At 45.0% G+C, this 18,645-nt stretch overlaps 1 pseudogene; it reads right to left on the reverse strand.

Annotated features, from left to right (window-relative positions):
• Positions 1-824: 824 nt before the first annotated feature.
• LOC130872706 (dihydrofolate reductase-like) lies at positions 825-17,774 on the reverse strand (annotated as a pseudogene).
• Positions 17,775-18,645: the final 871 nt, after the last annotated feature.

Consider the following 18,645-nt stretch of genomic DNA (forward strand, 5'->3'; position numbering starts at 1 on the left):
AGGGGAGAGTAGTGAACGGATACTCCCACAGCGCCTCCAAATCCTTACCCTGAGTCTGACCAGCCAAGAGCACATGGTGAAGCCCTGACATCACCCTTTAAAGTCCCTTTCTCTCCCTTTCCGAGCGACTCTTCTCGGTGCTCCCAAGAATTTTAAGTGGACAAGGCAACTCCTTTCGAGGGTCCCCACCACGGGAATGCGGTCAGTGGGTCCTTGTAATTAATTACGCCGAACTCATTTCATCCCAGACATCTCAGATTCACAGTGGGGTGGGGGGGATTCTGGTCGGTCTGGGAGGCAGAGGCCACCGCCTTTCCTCAAGTCTGTGCTGCCGGCAGCTGTTGTGATGTCTAAGCAGGGCCAGGCCAAGTTCAGGCTGGATGAAAGGGACGTTATTTAGGAGGGCGATGGCAGAGGAAGACGAAACAGGACTCCTCCCCGAGAGAGAAAAAGTAACAAACAACTCCAAATGAGTCAAAGGTTTGTTTATTTATTCTTGTTTTCTTTCCTTAAAGAATATTTAATATAATCTAGTTAGGTGAATGGGAAATAAAAACATTATTTAGAATCATACCGGGGCTGGGTTGGGGCTCAACAGCATAGCATTTGCCCAGCATGCACCAGGCCCCAGGTTCCATCCCCAGCACTATGAAACAAGCACTCCCAGCTACCCCTCCCTAAAGAAATAATTGCTCCGTCGATCTGCGGTGGACCGCAGTCCCAGGGCCTCGTCAAAACCGCGATGTTAGGAGGAAAACAGAACAACGTGAAGTCAGCACACAGCAGTCTTCCATTAGGCTTCTCCTGAACTTCAAGTTTATATACTAAATGCCCCTTTCCTCCTGGACCTCAGAAAGGACACCTGTGTATTCTGGGAGATGTTTATATCTTCCCAAATCAATTTCTGGGAAAACCAGATTTCAGATTCCTGCATGATCCTTGTCATAATCCCAAACAGTTTGAGGAGCCCTGGCTGATTCATGGCTCCCTCGTGAACGGAACTGCCTCTGGCTGTCCAAACCTTGTCTACTTTATTTGATAATTCCGGTTGTTCAGTAAGTTTTAAGGCACTGTCCGGACTTTTGACAAGAAAATGAGTTCCTTGTGGTGGTCCCTTGAGGTCTCCACTGAGAACTATGTGAATTCTGTTCTTTACCAGCCCGTTTTCCTCAGGAGATCCAGCTTTCCCCACCCATTTACCAGGTTCTGTTTACCTCCCATGGAGACGGCTAGTCTCCTCTTTGGGAGGATTTGAACTCCTTCCGGAGCAGAGACCAGGACAGGTCTCCATTCTTATTGATGCTCATGCTGTGGGACACAGTGTTGATGCAGTTCTGGGATGAACCACGATGGCTGTGGCAGCCACTTCCTTGCCAGCCAGACGCCAGGCTCCCCTCAAGTTTGGTGCAAAATTCTATTTAGTTATTTTTAAATCAATGTAACCAGTAGATGAATACTTGAGTGAAGAAATTTGAGAGAAAAGCTGTATAACCTTCAAGGGAGTGTCATGCTTCTAACTATGACTCTGATTCAGAAATCGCAAAGCTAGAGAGGATTAGTAAATTAAATAACGTAAAAAAGAGTCTGTGGGGATGGGGAGATGGCTCAGTGGGATGGAGCGCTTACTACATATAAATGGAGACATGAGTTTGGACCCGTGAAAAAGCCAGCTGTGGCTAAGTGTTCCTGTGACCCCAGCACTGGGGAGGGTTAGGGGGCCAGATGTAGGACGATCCTTGGGGCTTGCTGAGCACCATCTTGGTGGAAAAACAGTATATATACTCCAGGTTCAGTGAGAGACCCTGTCTCAAAGGGGTACGGGGGAGAAGAGGAAGATTCTACACAGCCTCTTCTGGCCTCCACCGGTGTGTGCAGGGATGTCTACGTCTGTTCATATACACACACCAAACACTCTCGCTTTCTCTGAATGGCAAAGACATGATTTAAAAATATAATAAAATAAAAAAGGATTTGTAATCCACATTATAGAAAAGCCAGTTTGACTTAAGAACTCATAGGCACCGCCCTGCAAAATACTAAAAACCCCAAAGAAGAATGGATAGAGGGTGTGAACAGATCATTTCCAGGACAGCAAGTACAAAAGGCCCCTATATATACTCAAGTGAGGCTCAAACCCTATACTGGAGGAACAGTGCAAGTTGAAACATTTGAAACATACTTGAGGAAGCTTGGAGAGATGGCTGGATGGCAAGGAGATCCCGGGAAAGTATGAGGACCAGAGTCTGGGTCCCAGAACCCACAAATCAAGCCGGCTGTGATGCCACGCATGCTTCTAACCTGGCCTCCCTGTGGAGGATTGCTGGGCTTGGTAGCCAGCTATAAAATCTGATCTCTGAGTGCAGAGGAATGGTATGGTGGAGGGCTCTTCTGAAGCCTTCCTCTGACGTCATGCACAGGAGTGCCATGGACAAACATATACATACCCCATACTTACACACACACACACACACACACACACACACACACGATCATTTCTTACTTATCAGAATGAAAAAAAGAATTGATAACTCCTCTGTGGACACCACTGTGGGGAAATAGAAAAAACCTTTTACATTAATGTTGACAGGATACCACAGGGCAATTTAGCAATATCTGTCAAAATTTGGAAGTCATATACTCTCTGACACAGTAGGACCCTTGAAGATTTACTTTATAAACAATTTTCACACTGGCATGAGCGCAGGAGTAAATTCACTCACGTATTCATAACCTGAGGTATAATCAAACAAGTTACAGTGTGATCTTATAGTTGAAAGCAATACAGCTATAAAAAAGAATTAAAAAGATTTTTAGGAACTACTTTCCAGAGTACATTAGGTGGAAAAAACTCAAGGTGCATCAGAGTGTATCTAATACAAATATGAACTTATATTCATATTTGTATTTGTATTAGATGTATTCCACTGTTTCTTTTTTGTGTTAATTGACTTTTTGTATACTTTGGTCACAGTACACTCAGAGCTTGTTTTCCACAGTGGAGAAAATCAATTGTACCCTTGAGCCTCCAGTTTATAGGAGACTCACAGTCAACATGCTTTGATCTCTGATGCTCATAGACTCTTTCATTCATCTGCTTCCCCGATCCCGGACTACCGTGATCCACAGAGCAGAAGCAGGTGACTTCATGGATTTGGGGCAAAGAGGTGAAAACTATTTTGGACAATATCCTTACCTTTAAAATGTTTAATTTCATTTTTAAGTGAAAGCGAGACAGTTTTAGTTAAAGACTTTCTAGGACCAGGTGTCAATCTTGATTGCAAGAGTGACAACCGAGGCAGGGAAAAAAAATCTTTATAAACCCTAACACATGACACTGCCTCCCTTTTTATCAGGAGGATACAATCTTCTAGAAAAGTTATTAGCTCTTTGAAAATGGTGCCCACCGTATTTTTTATCCCTTTCACCCCTCCTCTAGCTCTTCCCATGGCTGGCACTGCATGCTACCTTTCCACTTCCGTGTTGGGATCTTGTCTGTCTGGAGCTTGCGCTGGTCTTGTGGTTGCTGTCATAAGCATGCGAGGTCATTTGTTCAGCTGCCCTGTTGTGTCCAGGGGACACTGTTTCCTTGTGGTCATTGGTCACCTCTGGCTTTTACAGTCTTCCAACCCCTTCTTCCTTAATGACCCCTGAGCCTTGGGTGTGGTTGGCTTTATAAAGGGTTTTCTTTGTCTCAGTCAGCAATCCTGCACTCTAGGTTAACACCCGATCTTATAAAGTCGTAAATTAAAGTTGTCTTGGATGTGATACAGATGTCCCACTTAGGGCTGAGCATCCTGCAGTTTCTTACTCTCTGCACTTTATCCAGTTTTCTGTTTCTGTGTTAATCCCCATCTACTGCAAATAGAGCTTCTCTGATAAGGGTTGAGAGATACAGTAATCTATGGATATGATGGTAAGTCATTAGAAATTGGTTCAGTACGAGGCCCATTTAGTAGAATAATCATAATAGGTTATCTCCTAGATCTTATGTCTAACCATAGAGTCTTGGCCCTGATATTAGTGCTAGGTATGGGAAATAGCTTGTATAGAAGGCCTTAAATCTAATCAGGAAGTGGTTGGTTACTCCTGTGATGTTCATGCCACTATTGGGTGTGTCTAGACAGGCCATTCATTATTGTAGTTTGCAGGTTCAGAGCTTGGTAAGAGTGATGATTGCTTTTCTTCCCCAGTATCACGGACAGCATTTTCCAACTGTGAATGCTAATCAATAAAGTGTGAAGCTTCCAGTCATATTCTATAACTCAACTATGTGATGTCTTCAGCAATACGGCCTTACTGTCAAGTTCCAGAGGGTAACCATTGCATTGGCAGTCATCTTTAATATCTGGGGCCAATGGAACCTCACTGGCCAAAAGAGGAAGTAACCCATTCCTGGCACTGGGCTTTTTATTTGTTAACTTGTAGTATCATTAGGGACATTGTTGTCATTGTGTGTGTGTGTGTGTGTGTGAGCATTAGTAGGTAGGTTTTTGTATGACTTTATTAGATAGGTCTTTAGTGTTTTTCCCTTTCTATATTTCTTCCTGTATTGATCAGGTTTTTTTTTTTTTTTTTTTTTTTTTTGGTCAACTTTACTCAAGCTTAGAAGAGGGAGCCTCATTTGGGCAATCCCTTCTATTAAACTGGCTTGTAGTTAAGTCTGTGATTAATGATTGATGTTGGAGGCCCAGCCAGCCCCCTGTGTGCGGTGCCACCCTTGGATTGTGATCCTGGATTTTATATGAAAGCAAACTGAGCAAGCCATGGAGAGCAAGCTAGTAAACAGTCTTCCTTCACGGTGTTTACCTAAGTTCCTGCCTCCTGGCTCCTGCTGGGAGTTCCTGCTCTTACTTCTCAATGCGGATCTGTCATGTGGAACTGTTAACTGAAATAAACCTTTTTTTCAAACTGAGTTTGATCAGTGTTTTATCATAGCAACACAGATGCAATTCAACCTGTTCTATTCCATTACCCCTTTTAAGTCTTTATAGCATTGTATTATATCTGCCCCTCATTGAAAGCACCCCCGTGGCCCCTTACTCGGTCCTGATCTCTATGGGTATTCTAAGTTAAACACAAATATATGAATATTGACAGCTAATATTCACATATAAGAGAAAATATGCCATGTTTGTCTTTCTGGGTTTAAGCTACCTTGCTCAGAGGTTTCCAGCATCTCCAGCTCCATTCGTTTATCTGTACATGTCGTAATTTTTTTTTTTGTAATGACAGTATTATTCCATTGTAGAAATATACTATATTTTCATTATGTACTTACTGGTTGATGACCATCTAAGCTGTTTCCATTTTCTAGCTATTGTGAGTAGAGCAGCAATGAGCATGGATGAGCAGCTATCTCTGCAGTGGGGTACAGGGTTCTTCAGGTTTGTGCGCAAGAGTGATATAGCTGGATCATGAGCACTGGCGGCACTGGTGGCTGCCAGTTCAATTATTTTCACTCAGTTCTGTACCTTTTGCTATGGGTGTCTAGTATCCAGTGACGTTGTAAAATGCTTTAGGAAATCAAGCCAGCCATTTTTCTTCTTGGAGGGGAGGCATCTTTCTGTGCACAGGGTGCACACTGGGAAGCTGAGAGGAGAGGAGTGGTGTGTGTGTGTGTCTGCATGTTGGCATGTGTTAGACACACACGTGTATGTATGTGTGCGTATGTGTGCATGGAGTCCAGAAGATGATATTGGAAATCACTGTCAATCACTCTCCTACCTTATTCATTGAAGCAAGGGCTTCCGATGACTCCCCTCTCCTCCCCAGATGTCACTGATCTGACTAGTCTTGATAGCCCACTTGCTCTGAAGAGTTTCATTTCAACTTTCTGTGGTGGGCCACTGTGTTCACTGTCATTATGTGGGCTCTGGGGATTTGAACTCAGGTTTTGGGGCAAGGGCTTTAGCCACTGAGCCATCTTGCTGGCTCTTTATAAGTTTCTTAATAAAACCCTACAACTTATATGCACTACAGGAGTAGAAAGAAGAAATAAGAGCATTTCAGTGAAGGGAGGGAAGAACTTCAGAAATGAAATCTCTCTCTCTCTCTCTCACACACACACACACACACACACAGGGGGGGGGGAGGGAGGGAAGGAAGGAGGGAGGGAGGGAGGGAGGGAGGGAGAGAGAGAGAGAGAGAGAGAGAGAGAGAGAGAGAGAGAGAGAGAGAGACTGCAAGTGTGTGGAGAGCAGAGGACAACTGTATTAAGTTGGTTCTCTCTTCCCACCTTTCTGTAGGTTCTGGAAATCATGGTATCACGCGTAGGCTGCCAGGCTTCCGTGGCAAGAGCTTTTGCCTACTGAGCCACCTTGTTCTCCTTGGAGACCTTTTAGAGGATCTTTGTCTTATGCACTTTTCCCTAACAGTTTTGGAGTTTTGGGTCTTACATTAAAGTCATTTTGAATCGCCTTTTGTACAGGGTGTGAGGGATCTAGCTTCATCCCTTTACACATGTATATCCAGTTTTTTCCCAGGACTATTGTTGAAGAGTTTGTCTTTGGTATCTTTGTTAAAAACCAGGTGATAATTGCCACATGGCTCTATTTCTGGGACTTCTGTTGTATCCCATTATTTGGTCTATGTATTAAAAACACAAATGATGGCTCTGAAGGATAACATGATGCTTCCAACCTTATTCTTTTTGTCTGAGAATATGCTGGGTACCCAGAGTCCTTTGTGACTCCATATGAATTTTAGGATTTCCTTTTTCTGTTTCTTTGAAGAATAGTATTGAAATTTTTAATTAATTTATTTATTTGAGAATGTCATACATGAGTGCTACATTTAAATCATTTCTACTCCTCCTCTCCTCCTTCCAGCTTCCTTCTTACTCCCTCTCAAATTCATGACCTTTTCTTCTTTATTATGATTTTACACACACACACACACACTCACACACACTCACACACACCTTACTCAGCCCATTTAGTGTTGCTCATATCTGTGTGTGTGTTTAGGGCCGACCACTGTGATTGCACAGCCTAACAATGGGCTCTTCTGGGGAAGACGGATTTTCCCTCTCCCGGCAAAGATCGCCTGGCTCTTCATGTAGAGGGGATGCCTTATGGTATTTCCCTGTCTACTCTGGTGTTTTGATGGTGGTTATTGCACTGGTTGTACAGATCACTTTTGGTAATAGAGCGATTTTTGTGACACAGACTTGCCAACCCGTGATCTGTGTCTATTTTAGTCCCATTCTTCAGTGTTTTAAATTTCCACTGTAGGCGACTTTCACTTCCTTGGTTGGGTTTAGTAAACGTGCAATTCATTATTTTTGAAGCAATTGGAAATGGGATTTTTTTTCTGATTTATTTCTTAGAATGTTTGTTATTGGTCTCTAAAAAAAGTCAGGTTTTTTGTTTATTGATTTTTGAACCCTGCTAAACTGTTCTAGCTAAACTTCAATCACAATATTGAATAGGAGTGAAGAAAATAGACACCTTGTCTCATTCTTGATTTTTGTGTAAAAGAGCTGAGCATTTCTCCACCTGATATAATAAGTTTTCATTTGTGACTTGTGTAAATATTGAGGTAAGTTCTTTCTTTTCCTAATTCTTCAGGACTTTAAAGTTTGTTGGTCTTTTCTGCATTTACTGTGATAATCTTGTCATTTTTGTCTTTAAGTCTATTTGTGTGATATATATTAATTTTCATATTTGGAACCATCTTTGTATCTTTGAAATAAAACTTACTTGCTCATGGTGAAAAATTTTAATATATAATTGAATTCAATTTATAAGTGTCTTTTAAAGCACTTTTGCACCCTTGTTCGTCACAGTTGGTGGACAATTTACTCTCTCTCTCTCTTTTGGTTACAGGGTTTTTCTGTGTGGTCCTGGCTGTCCTAGAACTTGCTCTGTAGACCAGGCTGGCCTAGAATTCAGAAATACGTTTGCCTCTGAGTCCCCAGTGCTGGGATTAAAGGCACGACAACTTATCTTTTCTTGTGTTCTTATGTGGTTTCTGTACCTGTGTAATACTAGTTTCTTAAAATGAGTTTTGTAGCATCTCTTTCCCTTCTATCTGTGGAATCGCTTGAGGAGCCCTGGCATTAGTTCATCCATAAAGACGTATGAGGCTTCAGCCTTGACTCTGTCTAGGTCTGTGCTTTGTTTAACTGGGAGACAGCTTATTAATGCTTCATCTTGTTGCTGGTTATAGACCAGTTTAAGTTACTTAAATTGTCTTGGCTTAATTTTGGTAGACCATATATGTCTAGACATTTATCCATTTCTTCTACATTTCCTAATATACTGGAATATAGATTTTCAAAATATACCTTGATTTTCATGGGCGCAATGTCTCCCTTTTTGTTTATAATTATATTATTATGGACCTATCTTTTCTTTTCTTTATTTGGCTAAAGGCTTGCCAACTTTATCCTTTTGAATAAGTGTTTGATATGTCTATTATTCTGTGCTGTTTTTATTTCATCAATTTCTGCCTGATCGCCCTGCCCCGTGTGGATGGGCACTGTAGTCACCACTGTTACTGGGTTTCGATTCATCTTTATGGCTGGTACAGTTTATAACATTGCTGTACTAGAACCCACTGTATGTGCAAATGACTGTTCTAGAACATAAATCCAGACAGGGACCCTGGCAGCAGCCCAGACCCGGATATTACCATGGGTAACAATCAAGCCACCCACATCAGCCTGCTCTGCATGGCTTTCACCTCTTCAGATCTGCCTCTGTCTATAAGACATGGACCATTCTCTCTCTCTCTTCAGATCTGCCTCTGTCCATAAGACATGGACCATTCTCTCTCTCTCTTCAGATCTGCCTCTGTCCATAAGACATGGACCATTCTCTCTCTCTCTCCCATATATTTGCTCACCGTAATCATGCTGGGCTTCCAGTGCCACAGGCTCCGGGTGGGTGTGTATTTTCTTCTTGGCACCCCAGGCATGACTGTGGGTCTCCCTGTCATGCTCAGTCCCTAATAACACTGGGCAGGGCCATGTTTTCTCCTTGGTGCCTTGGCTCCCTTCACCTTTCAAACCCGAACATCTCCCAGAGTCCTGATGGTGAAATGGGTCTATCTTACATTAGACCCAGCAGAAGTGGGCTAGAGATGCATCTGTCAGACTTACAAACCTTGACAATGTTGCTCATTTGCCGTGTGAGTGCTACACAAAGGTCTATGGCGGATGCTTCTGATTTTATACAATTACTAAATTTAGATAGAATATTCTAGGTGTTCTATCAGAGTTTGCTATATGACACAAATAGTTTTGCTATAGTATTTCACTGTGCTTGTTTCAGGAAAAAGACCAAGGAGGAGAGTTTCTGAATGGTCCCGTGAAAACGAGCCCAGACTTCATTAGTTGCCCCAGACTTCTGTTTTGCTGGCTGTAAAAGAAGCTCGCACGATGAAAGTCACGTTCCTCCAACCCTGTGAGAAAGGAAGGGTCCTCCCCAGGTGCTGGGGTTTGCCCCAGGAGATTGTGTTAGCTGACCCTCTTTGAATCTACAGTGGGGTGGGTTTAGAATGCCAGGAGTGGACCAGGGGCAGCATGTGGGTCAGTACCGCTATCATTGCTTCTCTTCAAGATCATCTGGAAGTCTGTGGGCCCTCCATGCATGCTCACCACGGGCTCTCCCATCAGAAAGGAGGGCTGAAGGGAGCACTGGCAGTCTGTAGAGAGACTGGGAACTTCTGAATTAAGGAGGTTACTTATGATTGGCAGCAACACAGGGAGGCTGGGTTGTGTCCCGGACCTCTGAACAACTGTCGTCAAGACACATCCCATCTCAGGGTGACTCTGGGGGTTTCATCTGTGAACACAGGCATGCACAGTCTTTCTAGACTTGACTAGACTTTCTAGACTTGACTAGACTTCTTTCTAGACTAGACTTCGCTGGTAATGGTTGGCAGAACAGAGGAGTTATAAAAGCATTTTACTATCGTCACCTCTAGGGGGCATGCCAGGACTCCCGATGGCTTTAAATAGTCAAGCGGGCAATTTTTCATCATTCCCAATGTCTCTGGGGACCCGAGTTCTAAGTGAAAAAGAATTTACCGTGTAGGGAAGGAACCTGAGGCTGAACTCATAAGTGAGCAAGAAAGGAGAAGGCGGTAGACACGTCAGGAAGAAAAGGCGTAGAGAGACCGAATCCGAGGAGGGTCCCAGCTGTGCAAGGAAGGCAGCGCTGCAGGCTAAACCTGAAGCCGAGCACAGGGGGAATTTGTAGCTGTTTTGAAAATGGGTGCGGTCTTCCCACGCGGTGAACCCTGGGTAATCCAGGAACACATCGGATAAAAACGATGACACCGATAGGCTGTGAGGCCCATGGGCACCTGGCCATCACAAAGGTGTTACAGACGGAGGACAGTATGTATTAGAGACGTGGCCAAGGGGTCAGAGAAGAGCCAAAGGCAGCAGACTGTGAGGAGCAGCAGGAATTAATATGTGCAAAGAAAAGGTGAAAGTTGTGAATGTGACGGAGGAAGGAGGAAGCCGTGGGAGGAAGACGTCACTGCGAAGGAAGCAGCGTGTAGGGTTGGGGGCATGGTATGCAGGGAATGGAAAGGCAGACATGGCTGCTTTCCTGGATGGGAGATGGAGGAGTGGCTAACATAGGCTGGAAGGATGGGAAGGGGTCTGAACTCAACCCCGAGGACCGCAAGAACCTTTGGAAGGTTTAGGGAGGCCCATGTGTGGAAGGAATGAGGCGTTGCAGGGACTCCAGTTAGAACTGGCTACCCCCACACCAGAGAGAGATGGTGTGGACTGATGTGCTCTAGAGGGAACATGATGTTCAGTAGGGTAGCCAGACTCAATTTCCAAACCCATGGCTTCACCGACAAATGAGGAAAACCGATCCTATTGAGCCCCCTCAAGCGAGACAGATAACGTGAAGAAACGCTCCTTCTACTGCGAGCATCTTCTTCACTGTGTGGACAGGCAACTACAGAAACCTACCTACCACTTCACCTGGGGTGGGGGCTCTGTTTGCCCCACAGCTAAAATACCCTGGCACTTTAAGCATCACTGAAGAAAGAGATAAAATTCCAGTTGGCCTCTAACCAGAGACCCGGATTAACGAGATGCTATCTATTACCAGGCATGTTTGCAAGAGTCTCGCAACTCCACTGAAGAAACACTTTCTTCTGGGATCCCTTGAGTTTCTGCAGGCCAGCTGTTTGCTGCAGAGGCAGCGGCAGAGCACAGTTCCTACTTGCAGCCTTGCATTGGAAGAACAGAATACTCTGATAGACGAGAACTGGCTTTGTCACCTTCTGTCGCGTGGTACAGTCCCAGAAGTGGATCACAGCCCTTCAGGAGAGTAGGCACCAGGACTAGTGGCTAGGCTTTCAGCAAAAGGTTTTCCACCAGGAGCCGAACATGCTGCTCATGGCATACCCAGAACACAAGTTTACCTAGCCTGTGATCGGAGATCAATCTGAGCGTGCTGGAGATGTGGTCTGGGACCCTCAGTGGGAGGTGTGAGTGCCTGGCCTGTAACCCTAGGACTTCTCAGAGCTTTGGGTCATAAACTCAAGTCTGTCTGTCTATTCTTATCGCCTCACAGGTGCTGGCAAGTCCCCAAGCACACCAGGGGACTCTCAGAGCTCAGATTACCCCAGCCTGTGGGGTCACCTGCTGCAGGAGCGATATTCTCATCCCTTGTGGCTTCTCAGGAGTCCCCACCATACCAAGTGTAGCAGTGATACAGACGGAAACAGAAGGAGCAACGCTGTTGGGGAGCGCACCCCCAGAAGTCCACACAGTTTACAGTCTTGTGTTCTCGTCAATGCTGTTGGGGAGCTCACCCCCGGAAGTCCACACAGTTTACAGTCTTGTGTTCTTCTAGGCACTAGGCTAGGTTTGCAGACTGCCTTTGTGATCAACACGAAGACCTCCTCACCTGGGGACTTTGGCTACTGTGGAGCAGGACAGGGAAACAACAAATGCAGTTATTTTCTTCCTTTTGAATGTTGCTGACTCAACATTCAGCCTGACGCATTTGGGTGGAAACGTCATTCCTTCTGATGCAAGGCGTGGCAAGGGAGCCCATGCTGTCAAGAAGCCTAACCTCTTGGGGCCGGCATTCTGCTGCAGAGATCTGTTCTGTTATGAGCTAGGGTAGAAAAACAGCACAGCCACAAGGCAGTTGCTGCCTGCACATTAGGGAGGAAAGCAGAGTTCAAGACGTCAGATCGGAACCTTTTAGGTTCGTGTGGGAACTGTTGCTGCTTTAATAACATCACACTGTCCAATCCAAGGCATCTTCCCGTTTATCTAGGCGTTCTCGTGTTTCTTTCAAAATTATTTTGGAGGCTTTTTTTTTGGAGTTCTAGGTGCAAACATTGTGGAACTTTTGTTAACTTTATTCCTAGGTATTATCTCGTTTCCATGTTAGTGTAGATGAAGTTTTTCACCTTGAGTTTCAGTTTCGAAGGTCAATTGTGCAACCTCACTGGGCACTTACGTTAGTGGCTTTCCAGGTGTCTTCTGTGCGTTCTCTAGAGGCCACACGGTTTCACCTGCACGTATGCATAATTTTGCTCTTTTCTTCAATCCTCGTGCCTGTCACTTTGGGTGGATCTTCGAAAATAACGTGGAATACGAATTGTGAAAATGGGGAAAGAGAGATGAGGCTAGAGAAAGCATTTCCAGTCGCTTACAAACTTTGGTCCAGACAAATGTGGCCCTTTGTCCCTATGGGTAGGATGCCACCCAGGGCTGGGGAGTGCACTTTAAAGAGGCGTGAAGGCATAAGCCAGAGAAATGCTTGACTATTATATGGTTAAAATCCCTTGTTTTTTTTTTTTTTTTATTTTTACACAGAAAACTTAAGAAACCCATGATTGTACTTGTGGAGCACCAGAGTTATAACTCATCAAGGGACTGAAATGCTAGGAAATTCTCAAGTGGGTAGAATGGTCAGAGAAAGAACTGAGCTAGGCGGTCCCTGGGTGCTTCAATCACGTGGGTGAAGTCCTGTGAATGGGTGGGCTCGGCCCCGCAATGCCTTGTTTGTTTCTGACCTTTGACACATGCGATTTCAGGCTTAGTTCACTGCCAATGAAGCGGGAGGCAGGGGCTCTTGCTCAACTTCTTCCTGTGTTTGTTAATAATTATCACCCAGTTCATAATGGGCCTTGCAATGCTCCCACTTCCTTTAATTAATTTGCCCTGTATTAATTATTGGAGTATTTTGTTTTATAAAGGTGATGACTAAGCCAGTCGGCAGGTTCAGAACTGCCCTGTTGGCATTTGACTGACAAGGGCTTGGTCTCCCCATTCAGCCCCATCCATTCAGGAGGATGCATCATTCTCTCTTGACATCAGGTGTGGCAAAGGAGCTGGGCTTGCCAGCGAGCCTGACCTCCTGGGGCAGAGATCTTGTCGGGACCGCTGAGTCAGGGAGGTCAGCTCTCTTTATGACCACATGAAACTGAACACAGCCAGCTTCTGTACAAAACACGGTGGCGCCTGTGAGTACTGGCAAGGTGACCTTAGGACCAGGGCTCCTCTGCCAGAGGTCTGGAATCTTCAGTTTCTTGGCTAACCTTAACATATTCTTAAAGGATACAGGGCAAAGCTTTTCATGGAATGAAGGGATATTTCTTCTTTGTTTCTCTTTTGTTTTCCTTCTCCCTTTCACTCTATCCCTCCCTTCTTTCATCCTCCCCCTTTGCTGGCGACTGGACGAGGGCCTTGCACACACCAAGCAAGCCGTCTAACACGCAACTACATCACCAGGCCTTGAGCTCGTTCCTAAAGTTGATTTTTGATCTTTCTGTGTTTCCCTGTCTTGTAGAAGCTGATTCTCTGCCTCCCCCCTCCACAAAGTTACTGCCCTTTCACCCCAATTTCATTCCCCTCTCCTGATGGAAATCTTATGAAACTTCAGGTGGGACTCACAGCTCTATGGGGTGGACTCCGAGGGTGTGTCAGCCGGGCCAACATGGTGGAGATTGCGGCACAGACTCCGTTCATGGCAGTCACCTCCTAACATCTCCCCTGCCTCCTGTGTGGAGCGACTCCTCTCCAGTCTACACTCAGGGTGCTTTCTCCAGGTCTCAGGATTCTTGCCACCCCCTCCTTAAACCTATCTAATGGGTCTTTGTCACCTGAAAACAAATCTGTAACTCAGTAGCTTGGTACCCAGGTTCTCCAAGTCCCTGTCACCACCCTCCGCCATCCCTGAAGCAGCTGCCACCACTCCCTCGTGGCTATTCAGAAATCATCATTGGGGGAAATTCTGAGCACCTGGTGATGCCCCGGCCACCATATTTCACACACGTCATCTGCCTCCTTGGCTGCTGCTTTTCAATGACCCTACCTACCTTTGGTGCTCTTGGGAGTCTCCCTGACTCATCCCAGGCCCACTTCCTCTACCTTTTTGCCATTGCCCTCTACATAGCAGAACCAGTCCCATGTGAGAATGATTTATCTCGCCCTTTCTTGCCAGCTCTTGACTATTGGATTATGCCTTTCTCAGGGCTGGGACTAGGCTTATTCATCTTCATAATCCCGGGCCTCTCGGCAAGCTTTTCTCACAAAGGAAGAAGAATGACTAGGGCTTACCAGACTGAACAAATGAAGGGAGAAGAAAGCGCTGAGCTCAATGCAGCCTTTGCTCTGATACAAATGCATGTTATCTAAAAACAAAGTTGCACAATTTTCAAAAAGCCACCCCCTTTGAGATTAAACCTAAGACTCATTTCTTTTTCTCTCTAATGCTATTGAAATTTCAGAACAAATAAAATCTTGATACTAAGCCAACTCAAAGCAACTGGGCTCACACATCCTTATTCAGTCTCCCAACATTGCAATCCTCCTGCCTCAGGAGCTGTCAGCCTGCTTAGGCTTTTGACGGCTCTAGGTCAACCCCTGACTTCAGTTTGCTAAGTGTCAGTTATTTTCTGGTACTTTCACCATTTAGTGATTGTCTCTCTGTAAGGAACCCCACTGCCTCATCTTAGAGATCCCCGGAAGATGGGAAGATATCCATCTACGCTCTGTAAGCAATGCCCTGCCCAGTTTTTCTCTAACTGGAAAACCTCCGCCATAGTCAAACAAAAAAGTTGCTTTCAGAACTGTAAGCCCAGACTGTGCACCTCCACAGGGTGGAATTTATGTCTCATAGTGACCTCTATTCCTTCATGCCATGCCTTGAAAGTCGTTCTTCTACTTAGAAGGTGGAACTGAACCAGCTCCATCTTGTGCCCAGTAGATCTGCGCTTCAGTGAAAGAAACCCACGGAGTAATTTTCTCTTGTACATGTTCACATTCCAACTACAAGTGTGTTGGATTGGAGTGGGGTGCAGTGGCAGGGGAACGGGACGTCAATCTACCCGTTTGTTGTCAAATTCTCCAGACTTTGAGGAAGACTATGGAGGGAAGGAGGGGTGAGCTGAGATACCAAAGCTACCAAAGAGAGCTAAGGGTTCATGGCTCAAAATCAACATGGTTGGATGCAGACAGGTGGAAGAGGGCGTTGGCAGGTGGAGTCGCTGAGGGTGGAATTGGTGAGCTCAGCAGAGATGGGCTGAGCCTTCCAGAGTAGGCGGCAGAGGTTGCCACTCATCAGAAGCAGCCAAGGATGTTGGCCCTGGAGCAGAGCCTCAAGTTCTGGGAATCTTGGGGGAGGAGATGAGGACAAATGGATCTGGGCAGATCTGCCAAAATCCCAGGAAGAAAACAGCTCACTAGAGGAGTTCTGCCTCGGGCTGGGTTTGAAGGTACCATTCAGTCTGGGTGGGTCTTAAATTCTGTAACCTTTGTGTTCTGAAAAATCATTCTTCTTAGTTCAAATATTTTGCGTGATCCTTCCATGTCTTCTCAGCATGCCAGCCTTCCCCAGGATGGCTTCTGAGGTGCTCTCCTCAGGGTGAGCCTCCTCCCTAAGGTTTTTTTTTTTTTTTTCTTGACTTCCTCTGGGTTGCTGCCCTCAGAATAGATTACGACTTAGGACAAAGCAGGAGGAGCCTTGAATTCCCCCTTCTGCAATTCAGGTAGCAGGCAAGTTCCCTTCCCCAAGCTGCCTAGCTAATCCGCATTCCGAATTCCCAGGGAGTGCAGCGCCCTGAAGCTCACCGGGATGCAAATTGGTAATTTTCTATTTTTCTGCCAAGCCTCTAACATCAGCTTTAGTTTCATAACCTCAGTCACCCTTCCCTTCCCCTCCCTTGCTGCACGTACCGAGCCCTCCCCTGTAGCCCAGATACGCACCTGCAGGAAAACTTGGCATGGTCGTCCTCGTCTGTCACCGCTTCAAACAGCTCGAGTGTGCTGATGACAGATAAAGTAATTGCAGAGCGTACAAATGACTTAATATTTGATGTGCTAAAATAATTTTATAATGCCATGTGTTTGTATAATTTATAGCTGGAATCCATGGTTTTCGTCTTGCTTCCATTGGTACCTGGCTGCCCTTCCAGGAGAGCTGTGGGAATCTTCGCTCTGTGGCTCCCATCTCTGTGCACAAGGAGAAGCTGACTTTGGACGGCATCAACGATACCCATTGATTTCCACATCTCCAGGGCCCTAGTCAGTTCTTAGCATGTCGAGGAGCTTAAAAATATTTGATGAATATGTTAATAGCAGTTTGAGAGTCAGCTAACAAATATTTATCGAGTGCTCCTACGTGCCAAGCTCCATTCTAGGCATTGGAGCACCACAAGAAACAAGGCAGACAAGGCCCATACCCTCGGGGAGTTTAACGTTTGGTAAGAAAGCTAGACACTGAGGGAGGAAATAGAAAGGGACGAGAGGAGTGTTTTCAATCGGGAGAGTGGCATGCTTAGATTTTTCTACTAGAAAAATTCCCATATTGATACCAGTGGTTGATGAGTAGCCAATCTGAAGGGTGGCCAGGGAATTAGGCCATTGATAGAAGGTGGAGGTCTATCAGTCACACTGGCTCAGATTCTGAAATAAAGGGCAGGCAAGACAATAGAAGAAAATGGCCCTGTTTTCTTTGGAAAAAAAAAACAAACTTTTTTTCCTTTTTTTTTTCTGGCATCTGTCCATTGTAGATAGTACCAGTTTACATCAGGGTGTTTTCATCCAGGTATGTGATGTTCTCTGACCACATCCCCCTCCCACTACCTATCCTGGTGTAGTCCCTTCCATTTGACAGTTTTCGCTTCTGCTTTTGTGCCATTTGAAACACAGACGTGATTTTATGTATCTGTATACAATTTAGAATCTACAAATTGGGAGGGGGGGATTGGCACAATTTTTTTTCTGAGTCTGACTTAATTTGATTAATGTGATGACCTCTGATTATGTCTGTGTTTCTGCAAATGACACAATTTTGTTGTTCTTTATGGCTGAATAAAATTCCACTGTGTACGTATATCACATTTTTTGATTGCATGTGTGTGCACATGCATGTGTGTGTGTGTGTGTGTGTGTATGCATGTGTGTACATGTGTGTGTGGTTCAGAAGTGCATACAGTCCCAAAGCCTCAATTACTCTTCACCTTATTCACAGAGGTGGACTCTTTCAGATTAACCTAGGGCTCAGCATTTCCACTAATCTAGATTAGAGGAACATTTCCTCTGATGCTGACACTGCCAGTCTTTCCCTACCTATCTTAGTGCTCTAGCATGTTTCAGTTCAAAGGGAACAGTGATAATAAGTTCCGGGGATCCCCTGACTTTGCCTTCTGAGTGCCAGTATTACAGGTGGGCTACCATACCCTCTCAAAACTTATATGGATACCGAGGATTGGAACTCTGATCCTTACCCTTGCATGGCAAGAGCTTTCCCTGCGGAACCATCTCCCCAGTCCTCTCCCATTTTCCTTGTGCAGTCCTCTGATAATGCATAGCTAGGTTGATTTCCTAACTTAGCTGTTGTGATAGTGATGAAATACACACGGCTATGCAAGTGCCTCTGTGTGCACTGACTCACAGCACCTCTGGTAAATAAATACCCAGGAGGGAGACGGTTGGCTCATACCATAAATGTATGTTTAGATTTTGGGGGAGCCACCATACTGATGTCTACAGTAGTTACGTAAAGGCTTCTTTTTCTCTATCGTTGTTAACTTTTTTCCTAAATGGCAGCCATTCTGACTGAGTCAAGATTGAATCTCAATGGATTAACAGTTTTAATTTGCATTCCCTTGATATGCACAAGAGTCAGTTCTGAATGGATCAAAGAACTTAATGCGAGACCTGAAATTGTGAAATCATTAGACAAGAAACCAGGAAGAAAGATTCAAGATCTAGGCCTAGACAAGGCCTTTCTGAAAAGGACTCTAAAAGCCGTGGCAGCAGTAGACAAATGGGATTTCAGGAAATGGAAAACTTCTGGGCAGCAAAGGAAACAGTCAAGCCTAGAGAATGGGAGAAAAAAAAAATGCTAAGTATACACATTTGACAGAGGATTAGTATCTAGAATATACAAACGACTAAAAAACCAAAATACCACTAAATCACACAATCAATGGGTTAATGAGCAGATGATTCTCTGAAGATGAAGTACAAACAGGGGATGCTGATGCCTTGGGTGCAAGGCAAGCACTCGGTCTGCGGCCATGCTACAGCCCTAGTCCAAAATGCTGACAAACCAAACAAGGTGAAGTACAACCGGCCCATCACAAAGGAAACAGATGATTCCTAGACAGAAACTTCTGTCCCCCTTGTGCTTTATTTCTTAATGCCAC

Source organism: Chionomys nivalis, chromosome 4 (assembly GCF_950005125.1).
Source record: "Chionomys nivalis chromosome 4, mChiNiv1.1, whole genome shotgun sequence".
NCBI classification, from domain to species: domain Eukaryota; kingdom Metazoa; phylum Chordata; class Mammalia; order Rodentia; family Cricetidae; genus Chionomys; species Chionomys nivalis.